The following is a 15,407-nucleotide window of genomic DNA, read 5'->3' as shown; positions in this document are numbered from 1 at the left end:
GGCTTGCCGCAGGACCTGCCTTCTCACGCCGAGTTCTGAGACTGGTTTGCAGCTTTAGAAGGATATTAAAGATTCTAAAAAAGAATTGCAGGATGTAATGTCAGAGATCCGTGAAGAACTGGCAAGTTTGGGGAGGTGAACTGATGAAATAGACTCATTCTGACAATCAGTCCGATTGTCTATCAGGCATAACGGCGAGTTTCGTGCAGAGCTTCAGTCTGAGACAGTATCATTAAAGAGAAACTTGCTGATATGGAAAATCGGACCAGATGGTGTAATCTTCATTTCAGAGGCTTCTATGAGGCACCAGCTAATGTTCATAGCAAAGCTTTAATCCAACGCTTCTGCAACTTTTACTTGCTAACTTGGGAGATCCCAAAAATACTAGCAATGTGGAAACAGCCCATTTGGTCTTAGTCAGGACAATAAATAGAGAATTATAATTGTTTTCATGATTTTTCCATCAAGGACAAAGTCGCTGTGGCAGCAAGAAAACAACAAATGTGCTTGGGAAGGTCAAGATATTGAAATTTATGCAGATGTTTCCCAGGCGACTTTACAGAATTGAAAAGAGCTGAGAGAAGCTACCTCCTTTCTGAGGAAAGCCAATATTAAATACCGTTGGAAATATCCATTTGGTTTGACTTTTACAAGGGAAGGTGTTACATGGAGTATTCGCACAGCTTGAAGAGGCACTCACGCTCTTAAAAGATCGAGGCTATACTGAGCCAACCTCCATGCATAGATTACCTAGAGTACTTGAGCCCCAAGAAGATCATCCTAAATGGCAAAGGGTGGGCAAACGGAGTAGCTGCCTCAGGAGCCACTCAGGAAGTTCTGTGTCCATGAAGGACTTAACTTGACTTCTTTTTGGTATCTCTACTTTTGATCCTTCTATTATAAAGTATGTTTACTTTATAAATAAGAAATGAAGGGTTAACAGTTTCAACAAAGGGTTTAATCAAGTTTACTTAGGCAATAGCCACTGCTATTAATTGCATCACTAGCATGGGATCTTCTTAGTGTTTGGGTAATTGCCAGGTTCTTATGGCCTGGTTTGGCCTCTGTTGGAAACAGGATGCTGGGCTTGATGGACCCTTGGTCTGACCCAGCAAGGCAATTTCTTATGTTCTTATGTTCTTAACTCTCCTGCAAAAAATAACAGCTCTAGAGAAAGTCACTAGTGCACAAACTGAGAAAATAGATGACTTAGAAAATAGAGTGAGACGTAATAATATCAGGCTGGTGGGATTTCCGGAAGCTGCGGGAGAGAGAAATTTAGAAGCGGTTTTAGAAGCATGGCTTCTGGAGGCACTCACGCTGCAGGATTTAATGGCGACCTTTCGCACTGAGCGCACTCACCGTCTTGGTAGAAAGGCAGACGGAGATACGCGACCCCGGTTAATCATCGCCAAAGTTATGAATTGGTCACATAAGCAAAAAATAATGCAAGCTTATAAAGGAAAACAACCACTTAAATACCAGAACGCAGATATTCGTATCTACCAGGATTTTTCGGCACAGCTGGTGCAAAAGCGCAAGTTGTTTAGCCCCTTGTGCACCGAACTATACAAAAAAAAAACCATATGCTTCCAACTTGCTTACCCAGCTACTCTGCGGATTCGTCATGAAGGCAAAGAGCACTCCTTCTCTGAAGTGGAGCCTGCGACACTTTTTGTGTCCGAATTGAAAACAGACTGAGCCCTTGTTCTTTTTATACCATTGTTGGTAGTTAAGCCATACTAACTGTTGACTGTTTGAGACGTAGATCTCTCCCATGGTTCTCTTTCACTGGTTCACAATAACGATGGTTCTATGATGCAGACACAGACCAGCAGCGCCTTACAACAATCCACATTTTACCTGTCTTTACAGGAGAAATAAGGGAGGATCTAGAAGTCTTTTTATGCTGCAGCCAGGATTAATTTACTTCTCAACCACGGTTTCATCTTTCTCTTGGACTAATAACTGTACAGTTTGCTTTTTAATCAAGATGGCCAGACAGGACCTTATAACAGTTAAGGGCAGCCCGTGCAAGTCTTCTTTGGCATAGCTGTTTTGAGTATACCTGTTCTCAAGGGGCAAACATTTTTGTCTCTGGCTTGATGCTGAGGTGGGGTTTAAATGGTGTTTAAAACCAAAGTTATAATGTTTTCTAATGCAGTGCTGGTGAGGGAGAGTGGGGCACAGCACATCATTTTCTTCGCAGGAGATAAGCAGCTGTTATGTTTCTTCAGGTTGGGGGGGGGAAGTAATGGGGATGGGAAGTGGTATTTCCTCTGCTTCGTTCAGTTACACACTGGGGGGAATTCTGTAACAAGACAGGTTATAATAATATGTTTGATGGTAAACAAGCGTGTGCTGATAGAGACATTTCATAAGGTACTACAGAGACAAGCTGTAGGTTTAGGCTGGGAAGTCTGCAGCCACCAACCAATAGATCACTTTGAGAGAAAACTTCTTAAGACTGATATTGAATCATTATGAAGCTGGCTAGTCTCAATGTAAATGGCCTGGGTAGCCCAATTAAGTGTGCCAACATGTTTCAATTCCTCAAACGATCAAAAGTACATATAGCATGTATACAGGAAACACATCTTGCTGTTGAGGAGAGCAAAAAGTTACAAAAAGACTGGGTGGGAGCTAACTACTTTTCACCAGCATTGGGGAAGAAGGCTGGGGAAGCAATCCTTATTCATAGAAATGTCTCTTTCAATTAATCTCTAAATTTAAAGAATCCGGAAGGTCGATATATCATAATTATAGGGAAGCTCAATGGCAAGGATGTTACCATTGGGAATGTTTATGGGCCCAATATTCCAAATCCAGACTTCCTCCCTAACATTTCCAATCTTTTACTAACCCATGGGAAAGGCTGGCTTTTCTTGGCAGGAGACTTTAATAGTGTACATGATCCCCTACTCGATCGCTCAGTTGTGCCAGCCAAAATATCTCAGACACTGCAGAGAACAGGCATAAGTCAAATTTGTCATACTTTACACCTTATGAACTTCTGGAGGGTCCTACGTACTGACAAACGGGATTACACCCACGTCTGATACTTTATCAAGGATTGACTATATTCTAGGTTCAACATCCACCTTTCCATTAATTACTTCGGCAAATATTGGATCAGCTGGGGTATCAGAACATGCTTTAATTTGGATTGAGCTCAGCATTGACGGGAAATTGCTGCTCAATTCTTGGTGGAAATTTCCAACATACCTAAACAACGATTTAAAATTCCAAACCTTTCTACGAGATCAATGGGATCAGTTTCAGAGTACGCATGCACAGCATAGAGACAATCCTGGACTGTTTTGGGAAACTGGGAAGGTTGTCCTTCGAGGAGAAATAATTTCCTATTTACGAAGTAGAAATAAACTTTTAACCGCTGAAATCCTAAAACTGGACAGTGAATTGAAATTGGGCAAATAAAATTTGATACGCTATTCCTCCCAAGCAAATTCAGGCTAAATATCATGCAATATTAAGTTCCCTACAATCTTATTTACATCAAAGAGCTTTAAAAACTTACCAGTTCAAGGAGCATTCATATTTTAAGTATGGAAATAAGTCCGGAAAACTCCTTGCTAACCTAGTACGGCTTCGTCATAGTAAAAATCATATTTAGAAGTTAAAAACTCCTCAGGGGACATGGGCGATTAGAGGGGATGAGATCTGTGAAGTGTTGAAAGACTTTTATAGGAGGTTTTATACAGATGACTCCAGGGGGAAGGGTGGAGGAAGCCTCATTTTTTAAAAAAGTTAACCTCCCTAAACTTACACAGGTGCAACTAGAACGTTTAAATGCCCCTATCTCTGAGGCTGAAATATTAATGGCTATCAAAGCAAGTAAAACAGGCAAAACACCTGGACCGGATGGCTTCTCCTATGATTATTATAAAATATTAGGTGAAAAAAATCACAGAAGCCCTTGGGCTTGGGCTGCAACCATATTCATGGTAAAACAGCACTTAGTTGTTAACCTCATTTACCAATTCCTATTAAAAAACAAATTTTTATTTTATTTTATTTTAAAACTACTTATTATTTTACTGAATCACTTACCTTTTTGAAATGTTCCGTGTAAACTCCAGTTACTTCCGTCACCTCCTCTCTTGGCTCCAAAACCCAATGTGCTTATTAACACCCATTCAATGTGTCTATTTTTGTAGCTATTAAAAACTTCAACCTCCCAATATTGCAATGTTTCGGCAGCTTATCTCGCCTGCTTCAGGGGATTCTTCCTGACAATGAAAAAACAACACACACACAATCACGCTATTCCCTTCCAAAAATTTTTTATATATATTTTACAGATTTACCTGGCATTTTAGCAAAACGGGACTCACTCATTTAGTTGGCCGCTCCCGGCTCCACCCTGTAGCACAAAAACAGAACGGCGTCTCCGCGCTCAAAGTTTTTCTTCCGGACTTCCTGGTTTTTTAACCAACCCGCCTATCTAAAATTATCATCAATCAAAGCGCTCACCTAACTTCTCAAGCAATAAGATCCCTTACTGCATAAAAAACGACCAGTCAACCTCTTTGTTCAGGCCGGCTGGGTACGTAGTTTGTAAATTAAAAATCCATTTCTACTCTTTCTGCATTAACTTTAAATTTAAATTGCCTCCACGCTCGTCCTCCCTTAGAACTTCTAACACTGTGCATTTCATGTTATTAAATACATGGCCTTTCTCCAAATAATGTTGCACCATCGGGGCTTCTTGCCTCATGCATTTCAACGCACTTCTGTGATCTATAAGCCGAGTTTTCAAACTCCTCACAGTTTTCCCGATGTACACTAACTCGTATGGACACCAGATTGCATACACTACCGCTTGGGTAGTATAAGTTGATCTTACTTTAGATTTATAGAATTGTAACTTTGATATTGGAATGTCAATGTTTGAATGTGCATTCACACACAGTGCAAGCATTACACAGAAAGTGACCTATTACCTCAATGATCTTATCATGAGGTTTTTTTAAACATAGAATGAACTACTAAATCCTTGATATTACTTCCTCTTTTAAATGCCATCCATGGTCGCTCTGCGAATGCTTGATGTACTTGCAAAATATGCCAATGTTTTTTAATACTAGTTACCACCTTCCCTATACCCACTGAATGTGGTAAAACACAAGTTAGTTTGTTCTTTTTCACTCTTGGCTGAGGAGTTAACAACAACTCCCTGTTGTTCCATCGGGCCCTTTTCATCACTCGCCGGACCACCTTTTCAGGATATCCCCTACTCTAAAACTTTTCACTCGTGTCTTTTGAGCGTTTCTTAAATTCATCTATGGTGGAGCACAACCTCCTTAACCTTAAAAACTGTCCGAAAGGTATGCTGTGAAATAACTGTTTGGAGAGAAATTAAGGGGGATATATATCTGAGTTAAAGAGCCCTTTATTTATAACATATTTTATATACACATTTTTCTGTCTCGGGGATTCTTTTGCAAGATAGCAATTGAGATATGACTACTGAGGGATGTTTCTACACTATGTAGACTAAGGGTCCACTCACTGTGGTTTTCTAGTACCCAGAATGTATAAGTACATTTCTTGTTCCTCTTACTGTATTTGGAACAGAGTAATAATGAGTTATGGAGTCAGGGAGGAGGGGAGAATGTGTCATTTTTCATATTGTGATGATAGATTATGTATCTTATATTTGTAAGATAGTGACAGGCAGGATTTGTACACCTCTTACTAAAGTTATATTACTTATATTGTTGAATATACAATAACAGTTGCTGATTAAAAAAAGAAAAAACACAACACTACACAACACTGATCCACTGTAAAAGTTCTCTCATTCCTCATTTTAAACTTTTTTTGAATAGTGATATTTCCCTGCCTACCAAATTAGTACATTAATTCTAACTAATATGATAGTATGTGTAAGGTCTAAGTGATGTACATAGTAACATACATAAAATAAAATGACATTATGCCGTTAATGTCTTTCGGAACGACGGTATATAAAACACCTAAATAAAAAATAAATTAATTAATTAAAATACCAGTTGAAATAAAATACGTAGACAAAACAGATAATAATGCCTGAATACAAAAAATATGTTTGGATACAGATATTGTTATGAATCAGAAAGTGGACCCCTGTTCCGAGGTACAGTCAGCACTATCAAAAAGGGAGTCAACCCTCTTCGGTCTCTACCGTCGGATGGCAAGGCCTGATGATGTAGACGTTGAATGAAGGCTTCACCCTGGAAGCTCGTAATCTCCCCAGGAGGAGCCCGTAGGGACCTGGTCGCTGGGACTTAGGAGACTCTCTGGAGACTGAAGATAGTCTGGATGCAGGCACCTCCTGCAGGTTGTAGGTTCCAGACAGCTGGCGCCTCCAGCAGGTCGTAATCAGTCCGGGAGTAGAAGTCGAAGGATAGTCCTAAGCCGGTCCAAGGGTCGAAGTCCAAAGAGAGGTTGAGAGCCGGTCCAGGAACAGAAGGGAGAGTGGTCTGAAGCCAGTTCAGGAGCAACACAGGAGAAGGGTCCAAAGCCAATCCGAAGTCAATGCCAGAGAATCACCACAGCCGGTCAGAAGCCAAAGAATCAATACAACAGAGTGGAGAAGCAGAAGCGGGATGAAGAACAGAGCAAATCCAGGAACACGGAACACAGGAACCAAGCACAGAGCCTCAATACCAAGGCAAGGTCTGAGTATCAGACCTTGCCTTAAATACAGGAACTAGAGGGAGGAGTCCAGGGGGGAGCCATGACAATTTCCTGTCATGGCTCCTTTAAATGTTCTCTTCAGCCGCATGCACGGCTCCTAGCAGAGGCAGAGGGGGAGGAGTCACCCCGGCCGAGAGGAACCATGCGGCCGGGCTTGACAGCAGCAGCGGCCACGAAGAAGGCAAAGGAGAAGGCTGCCTGCCACAGCAGGAGCCTCTGACAAGCCCAACGCCTCGGGTAAGATTAGTATCGCTGCGGCTGCCGGCCCGACCCTGGTCGTGGCCCGCCGCAGCCGGCGGCCATGACACCCAGCCCCAGATGGGGCTGGGTGTCATTTGATATATCTATTAGGACCGCGGCCGGCGGTCCTAATAGATATATCAAATGATCTTGTTGCGTTCATGCCTGCTCTTGCCCTCGCTCCACCCTCTCTACATCTGAGGCGACTCCCTTCGGGTCTGATGGACAGTTGCTGCCGCGGCTTCTCCTCACCGTTTCTTCCCAGAGTCCCCGGGCTGGCTTGACGCTGTGGATCTGCCATGTTCCTGATGAGGTAGGGCGCTCGCGCGCACGCTGTGAAGTTTGTACCAGCAAGGGCGAGAACCTCGGGGGCGTCCCCCCGTAGTGACGTCATCCGCTTCCAAAATAAAAGGTCTTTGCTTACGCTTACAAATCGAGTTAGCAAGGGATTGATTGCGGGGATCATCTCGACCCACTTCATTCTCCGCTGCTCTGCCTCCTCGAACTTATCAGGGGTACCTGCTCCTCGGGGGCCCCGCTTTTTCTTCTTGTTTCAGATTGCTAAGACAGGATCCGGTACTCGCTCCTCGAGGGCCTATGTCCCTGCCTGGAAGCGATTGCAGACGTGAACATTGTGAGTTTCTATTCCAGTTGCATATAGGAACCGGTACTCGCTCCTCGAGGGCCCTTGTTCCTAGAATTCTGAAGATTCTCTTCTGTCTAAGATGCTATTGCAGGTAAGGAGATCGTGAGTTATTATTACAGATTGCAGATAGGAACCTGTACTCGCTCCGCGAGGGCCCATGTTCCTAAAACCCTCCGAAGACTCTCTTCTATTTCAGAAGCTATTTCATATACAGATATTGTGAGTTCTTATTTCAGTTTGCATATAGGAACCAGTTCTCGCCTAGAGGCTCCTGTTCCTGAATATACTAACTATTCTCTATTGCCTAGAAACCATTACAGAGATAGATAACTGTGAGTTACCATCGCTCTCTCAGAGCTGTCCGTGGAACCAGGTACTTGCTCCTCGAGGGCCTAATTCTCTCCAGCTACTGAGCCTTCTTATTAATCTATGTGAGCATATCATCTACTTCTGGTTATGTATCCAGCATACCCTGTCTACTCACTATCTATGAGTCTCTCTCTACAGCTCAGCAAAACCGGAGATAGCAGTTCTAGTATCTGAGGGACTTCAGCCCTGTCGGGCACATCAGCTCACTACTGCCACCTCTGGTGGTTCTACTACCTGTCTAATAAAGAACTATCTGTGTTTGTCTCCATACTCCAGCCTAGTCGGTGGTCCCGCTCATGATATCCTCCTGAGGGCGTTGTCATCTGCCTTCTGCCAAGGATTCACCATTTCACATTAGAGTGCTTATCTCTTACACTTCAAGAGCTGAGTACAACAAACTGCTACCTTGCAGTCTAACCCTCAACTGTTGCTAACATCTCCTTCCTCAGGAACTGTATCATAACCAATTGCTACTTCTTAGCAGGAACCATACAGATGGCCAACACCTCCCTTCAGGGGAACTCTCATATATCAGGTTGCCACTCTGTGCAGAGATTCAAAACAGATACTAACTCCTCCCCTCTGGAAGAACAGATCTTATATGGTTGCTGACCTCTCCCCTCTGGGGAGCAACTCCATAACAGTTTGCCAACAGATTGCTAACCCTAGCAGGGTCGCTGACAGATTGCTATCTCCTCCCCTCTGGAGGAGCAAAGCTCAACAGGATTGCTAACTCTTCCCCTTCGGAGGAGCAAACCCTAACAGACTGCTAATTCCTAGCGGCTCCGTCTACAGATTGCTAACTTCTAGCAGAACCCACAACAGATTGCTAACTCCGAGCAGCAACTCTAAAAGATCTCAAACCAAAGTAACAGCATTAACAATGTATCTACATTGGTTAGGGCTGTTCAGCTTGGAGAAGAGACTGCTGAGGGGGGGGATATGATAGAGGTGTTTAAAATCATGAGAGGTCTAGAATGGGTAAATGTGAATCGGTTATTTATTCTTTTGGATAATAGAAGGACTAGGGGGCACTCCATGAAGTTAGCAAGTAGCACATTTAAAACTAATTGGAGAAAGTGTTTTTTCACTCAATGCACAATTAAGCTCTGGAATTTGTTGCCAGAGGATGTGGTTAGAGAAGTTAGTGTAGCTGGGTTTATAAAAGGTTTGGATAAGTTCTTGGAGATGAAGTCCATTAACTGCTATTAATCAATTTGACTTAGGGAATAGCATCTGCTATTACTGGCATCAGTAGCATGGGATCTACTTAGTGTTTGGGTACTTGCCAGGTACTTGTAGCCTAGTTTGGCCATTGTTGGAAACAGGATGCTGGGTTTCATGGACCCTTGGTCTGACCCAATATGGCAATTTCTTATGTTCTTATGCCAAAGGATATTTCCTGCTATAACAGTTTATGCATAAGCCTAGCTAATAAGAGGATTTCAGCAATGATTTAAAAGTCTTAAAGGACTGATTTCCACATGGAAGGCATAGCCACAGAAAATGCACAGTCTCTTGTTACTGATAAATGTGCCGACCTTACTGGGGGTATATCTAGTAGGCCTCTTTGCTGAGATCTGAGAGCCCATGTAGGTTGAAAAATCTGTAACAGAAAGTTTGCCCATGAGAGGGAATTTGTATTAATTAGTTTGTGAGTTATTGTGAGTACTTTGTATTGTACCCAATACTGGACTGGTAACCAGTGCAAATTAAATAATGTAATATGGTCTGTATGTCTTTTTCCTGTAATTAGGCAAGTGACAAAATTCAAAATCAATTGAAGTAGCCTGAGAGAAGAGGATATTAATCCAAGATAAATTGCATTGCAATAATCTATTACAGTGGATTGTTTGAACATCTTTTCCATGATGCTTTATTTATTTATAGATATTTGATATTCCACCTTCTTCCCGGAATGGCCTCAAGGTGGATTAAAACACATTTAAATCAAACACTAGGATTTGAAATAATTTTATAGTTAGAATAGCATTGGGAACCCAGTAATGTAAGATTTATAGTCCTTGCTCAGATGATAGTAATTAGGTCAGGAGATTGAGGGTCTCTATAGGGAAGGCCTGGTTGAAAAGCCATGCCTTAGTTTTCTTCCAGAATGGTTCAAGGTATAGTGGTAGTGATACTTTGTTCCAAATTTTTGGTGCATTGTAACTTAAAATACGAAGTCTTGTACAGGACCGTCTGGTAGAGGAGAAGAGAGAAGGGCCATTTGGGAGGATCAGAGATCCCTTGTGGTGGGGGGAAGAAGTTGGGAAAGGTACTCAGGGGCCTGTGCTTATACTCACAGTGGTAAATTTTAAGACATACGCGCAGGCGTACATGTGCATGCACTACCTGGCGCGCGCACATGTACACCCAATTTTATAACATGCGCAGGTGCACACATGTTATAAAATCGGGTGTAGTTTCCCCCAAAAACTTTTACATCCTGGCAAGACCAAAAACAATGTCCCATGGTTCCCCTATCATTGGCACATTTGAGATATAAGTCAGATGGTAGCAACCCCGCCCCAAACAATCAGATAGGAGGAAGATATGCCTGCCTTAAAAATTTGTATTGCAGCTCCCTCAAATGTGCATTCCTTAGCAAGGTAGGAAGACCTTCAAAAGAGGAGGGCATCTGCTCGTTACCTGCAAGGGAATCTCAGCCCTCCATTGATCTATCAGAGGTTCAAAGGCAGGCAAAGCGCAAAGAGTCAGAAGGGCTTTATAAAGATGAGATATACTCATCTTCTGTCTTTCGCCAATTTGAAAAAAATCTTCAACTTGCACCTTAAATTCATCCCGGAGATTATCACTAGAGAGGGACCGCCAATAATGCTTTAGTTGATAATAAGCAAACCGCTGTCCCACCGACATGCCAAAATGAAGTTCTATATCCTGAGAAGAAAGAATACTCCCATCCGTATGCACTACCTGTGCCACATGACCCATCCCCTTACGCTCCCATTCTACAAAAGATTTATTAGAAATCCCAGGTAAGAAATCTCCATTACCACGTAAAGATAAGAAAATAGATTCTTGAGAGGTATGGCTAAATCCAGTGCAAAGAAACCTCCAAACCCATCTAAGGGATCTAATAATCCAATGAGTCCACAAAGCAGCCGGTATGGCAGAGGTTTCTGCATGCAATACAAAATGCAAGGTCAATGCAGCTACTCACCCTGCTTCCCAAGACTGGGGTGTATAGAAAGAGGTATCAAATAACCAATCCCAGAGATAGCGAAGGACGCAAGCTATATTGTACAGCTCAATATTAGGAACACCCATGCCCCCTTCACTCCACCCACCCAACAAGTGTTGAAAAAGAATATGAGCATATTTACCCCTCCACAGGAATCTAGAGATCACTGCAGAAATCAACCATATGTCCCGCTTCTGTAAGAAGATAGGCAATACTTGCAAAACATAAAGCTATTGAGGCCATACCATCAATTTGAGAGGGCTGATGCGTCCAGTTATTGACAAAGGCAGCGAGTTCCAGCATAAAAACCTGTCTTTCATACTTGTTAACAAGGGTATAACATTCAAATCATAAATGTGAGATAAGTTCAAAGTAAGCATAATCCCTAAATAAACCAAAGAACCATTAGCCCATTTCAACGGAAATGCATTGCCCCACAAAGCTTGTTCCTGAGGATCAGAAGCCAAAGCCTCCGACTTCGCCATATTAAGTTTGAAACCCGAAAAGGAACCATAGGCAGACATCACCCCAAGCAGTGGTTCTAAAGATTCCAAAGATCTAGAAAGATGGACTAACAAGTCACTAGTAAAAGCCACAATCTTAAAAACCTGACTTCCAATCGAGATTCCATTTATCCTATCTTTCACTTGCACAGCCTGCAATAAAAGCTCTAGAGCCCAACCCCCCTCCCCCCCATTCCAGGAAACCACTCGGCAACCGTCCTTAATCATGAGAATTGTTCAAAAAGCACAAAAAAAATCTGAATTCACTGCGCAATAGGAGCGCCTCCCCCCAGCCTAGAAGAAACTCCCCCTCTATACCTACAGATCTCTGCAGGAACCAATCCCCATGAAACCCTCATTAAGGACAACATTGTGCTCCCCAGAACAGCTACTCACTGACACCGTATTCCCATCTCCCTCCCCCTGACCATTCCCAACCCCCCACCCTGTCCAAGTCCTCCCTCTCCCCCATCCATCACCAACCCACAACCCCTGCCATCCCCACATCTCCAAAGAGGAGAAAATCAAATGCAGATTGCCATGGGGCCTACCCACCACCCATCCACCATAGCAAATGTGGTGAAAGAATACAGAAAGAAAGAGAAAAAAAAAGAAAAAAACCAGCTTCATAAATACCAATAATCCATTCTCTTTATCCAGAGGCAAGAAAAAACAAAATGAGGATATCAAAGTCCATAACATAATCAGTAGCCACTAGAAAAATAAAAGGTACATGGCACCCCTGAAAAATAAACCATATGGTGCAACTACGCCGTACAGAGTCCAAAGCAGGACCAACATTATGACAATGTCAAGATGAACAACCACCCATAAAAGAGTTAAAATCAGCATCAGGACTGCATGAAAATCAGTCCCCAGGGCTAGATTCTGGCGCGCTGTTGATCTCCGCTCCCGGCAGGGAATCCATAAAACCCAGGGCTTCGCTGGGCGATGAATAAAACAATGTCTGCCCATTATAATGCACTCTTAGCTTTGCAGGGTACAATAAAGTAAATCAAATATTTTGAGCAAATATGAGAGAGCATATGGGAGAAAAGGCCTGGCAAAGGTCCAGTAACTTTGTGGCCCCCTACCTTCAGTTGCAAACTCTTGCGGACAGCCTGCAGGATAGCCACTTTGTGTTGAAAATTTAAAAATCAAGCTACCATGATCAGTGGTCTCCCCTGATTACCCGAGCTCAATCCCATGTGATATGCTTTCTCAATGATGAGCGGTCCCACAGAGGAGTCTAACCAGAGCTCCTTTGTCAGCCAGGTCACAAGAAAGCCCTGAAGCTCCACATAAGAACATAAGAAAATGGTCAGACCAAGGGTGCATCAAGCCCTGCATCCTGTTTCCAACAGTGGCCAATCCAGGCCATAAGAACCTGGCAAGTACCCAAAAACTAAGTCTATTCCATGTTAACATTGCTAATGGCAGTGGCTATTCTCTAAGTGAACTTAATAGCAGATAATGGACTTCTCCTCCAAGAACTTATCCAATCCTTTTTTAAACACAGCTATACTAACTGCACTAACCACATCCTCTGGCAACAGAGTTTAATTGTGTGTTGAGTAAAAAAGAACGTTCTCTGATTAGTTTTAAATGTGCCCCATGCTAACTTCATGGAGTGCCCCCTAGTCTTTCTACTCCGGTATGCCCACAAAGCGCAGGTTGTTCCTGCGAGACTGATTTGCCATGTCCTCTACCCAATCATCCATTCTTGCTACCATTGTGCGCAGTTCCTGCAGAGTAGATTCCATCCCACATGCACCGGCTTCCATGTCCGATACATGGGCTCATGATTCTTTGACTGCAGGACATGCTGGAGCAGCTCGAACTTTGGAACTACTGACCAGATACTACTGGTGGCCTCAGGTCAAGAAAGATGTTCAACTGTATGTCGGTTCTTGACCTACTTGTGCTAGACAAAAACCCTTGCCTGGTTGCCCGTGGGGGCTCCTCCAACCATTACCCATTCCAACAGAACCATGGATTCATCTGTCTACTGACTTTATAGTGGACCTACCACCTTCGGAAGGGAGGACCGTGATATGGGTAACGGTTGACAGATTATCCAAGATGGCCCACTTTGTGCCTCTATCCAAGCTGCCAACAGCCCCCGAACTAGCGCAACTCTTTACGCTACATATATTCCGTATCCATGGACTTCCACTCCTCGTTTTTGCTCCTTGCTGTCTGCCTCGACTCGGACTTCTCTTCGGACTCTCATCTCCAGGAGGCCTCACCTAAGTCTAAGCGGCTCAGGTCCCCAAGGGCTCCTCCCAGGGGGATCTCAGGCTTCCAGTGGTGAAGTTCCTGTTGGTCTCCTGGCTCCGACTCACCTCCCTGCTCAGGACTTCTGGGACTCTCTTCAGACTCTCATCTCCAGGAGGCCTCACCTAAGTCCATGCGGCTGGGGTCCCTAAGGGCTCCTCCCGGGGGCATCTCGGGCTTCCAGGTGTGAAGTTCCTGTTAGGTTTCCTGGCTCCGATCCGCCTCCCCGCAGCGCATTCTCAACATCTTCTAGCCGGCTCAAGGGTCCACGATCACAACACTTTTATTGATCAGAAAGAGGATCTGCATGAAAATGTAAAGATGGAGCTTGGTCTAATTATGATGACAGATGTCAAACCACCCTCCAACAGGCAAGAAACATATAGATTGATAGTGTGAAGACAAAATAAAAACTCATGGCTCAACCACTTCATAACTAGAGAAATGATTTAATAACTGATAAGTTTCAATAGGTTGCTCAGTTTGTCTTGATCTGAAATCATTTTCTGCACTATTGTTTAAATGGTAAAGTTTATTATAATTGCACCCCTGTTTCTTGTGAACCAGCATGATGGGACCACCATCTTGAATGTTGGTATATAAAAAAGTTAAATAAAATAAAATAAATTTTATGTGTGCTGTTTTTGTACTCTGCCCTGAACATTGCAGGGTGTGGAATATAAATATTTTAAATAAAAAAAAGAAATCTTTTGTCTTCGCTTTCTTCATCATTACCAAGTGTTCTCTCTGTACCAAATTTCCATTTTGTTTTGGACGTCTGTTTTAATATCATCCCCCCACACCGCTCTCCTCTCTCTCTTGACCTCCAGTACTGGAATATGCTCATTTGCTATCAGAACCTCTGAATACACGACCGGCAAATCTACTTTTCCTTTTGGCCAGGTCTTTTACCAGGATTTTTCCACCTTCCATAATCTTAATACGTTCATTTCAGACCATGACATATCCACTTAAGCCTAAGTATTTTTTGACCCAGCAATTTCCTTCTGCTCGTTTGTACTTCCAGCTCAATCGGAACTAAGCCTGGGATGCGGGTCCATGAACATTAATTGCACCTAAGCTATAATTCCTGCAGCAACCAGGGCCCTCTATCCGGTCCAGTTACTGATTTCTATCTGGCTTGTCCCCGTGTTTCAGACTCTAAAGCGCTTCTTTCTTTCTATGTACAGACATGGTTACAGAGTCCAACAGACAGAGAGGATGGGGACGAGGTTCATAGCTGCGCAGCGCCTTCGGTATGTCTGCTACATAAAGTACACTCCAAAAAACTACAAGTCCCGGACTGCACAGGGTGGAAGGAGAGGCGTGGGGGCGGGGTGGGGACCCCTCAGGCACGAGAGCGTGTGCGCGCTTTCTTGCTCTTTTCCGCCTCCTCCCGTTCCCTATGCGGCAGATAAGATTGGGGGGAGGAGGCCAAAGGAAATCGGGGGTGGGGTTTAGTGAGCAG

The sequence above is a fragment of the Rhinatrema bivittatum genome, chromosome 8, assembly GCF_901001135.1.
Source record: "Rhinatrema bivittatum chromosome 8, aRhiBiv1.1, whole genome shotgun sequence".
In the NCBI taxonomy this organism is placed as follows: Eukaryota; Metazoa; Chordata; class Amphibia; order Gymnophiona; family Rhinatrematidae; genus Rhinatrema; species Rhinatrema bivittatum.
This window is presented reverse-complemented; position numbering follows the sequence as displayed.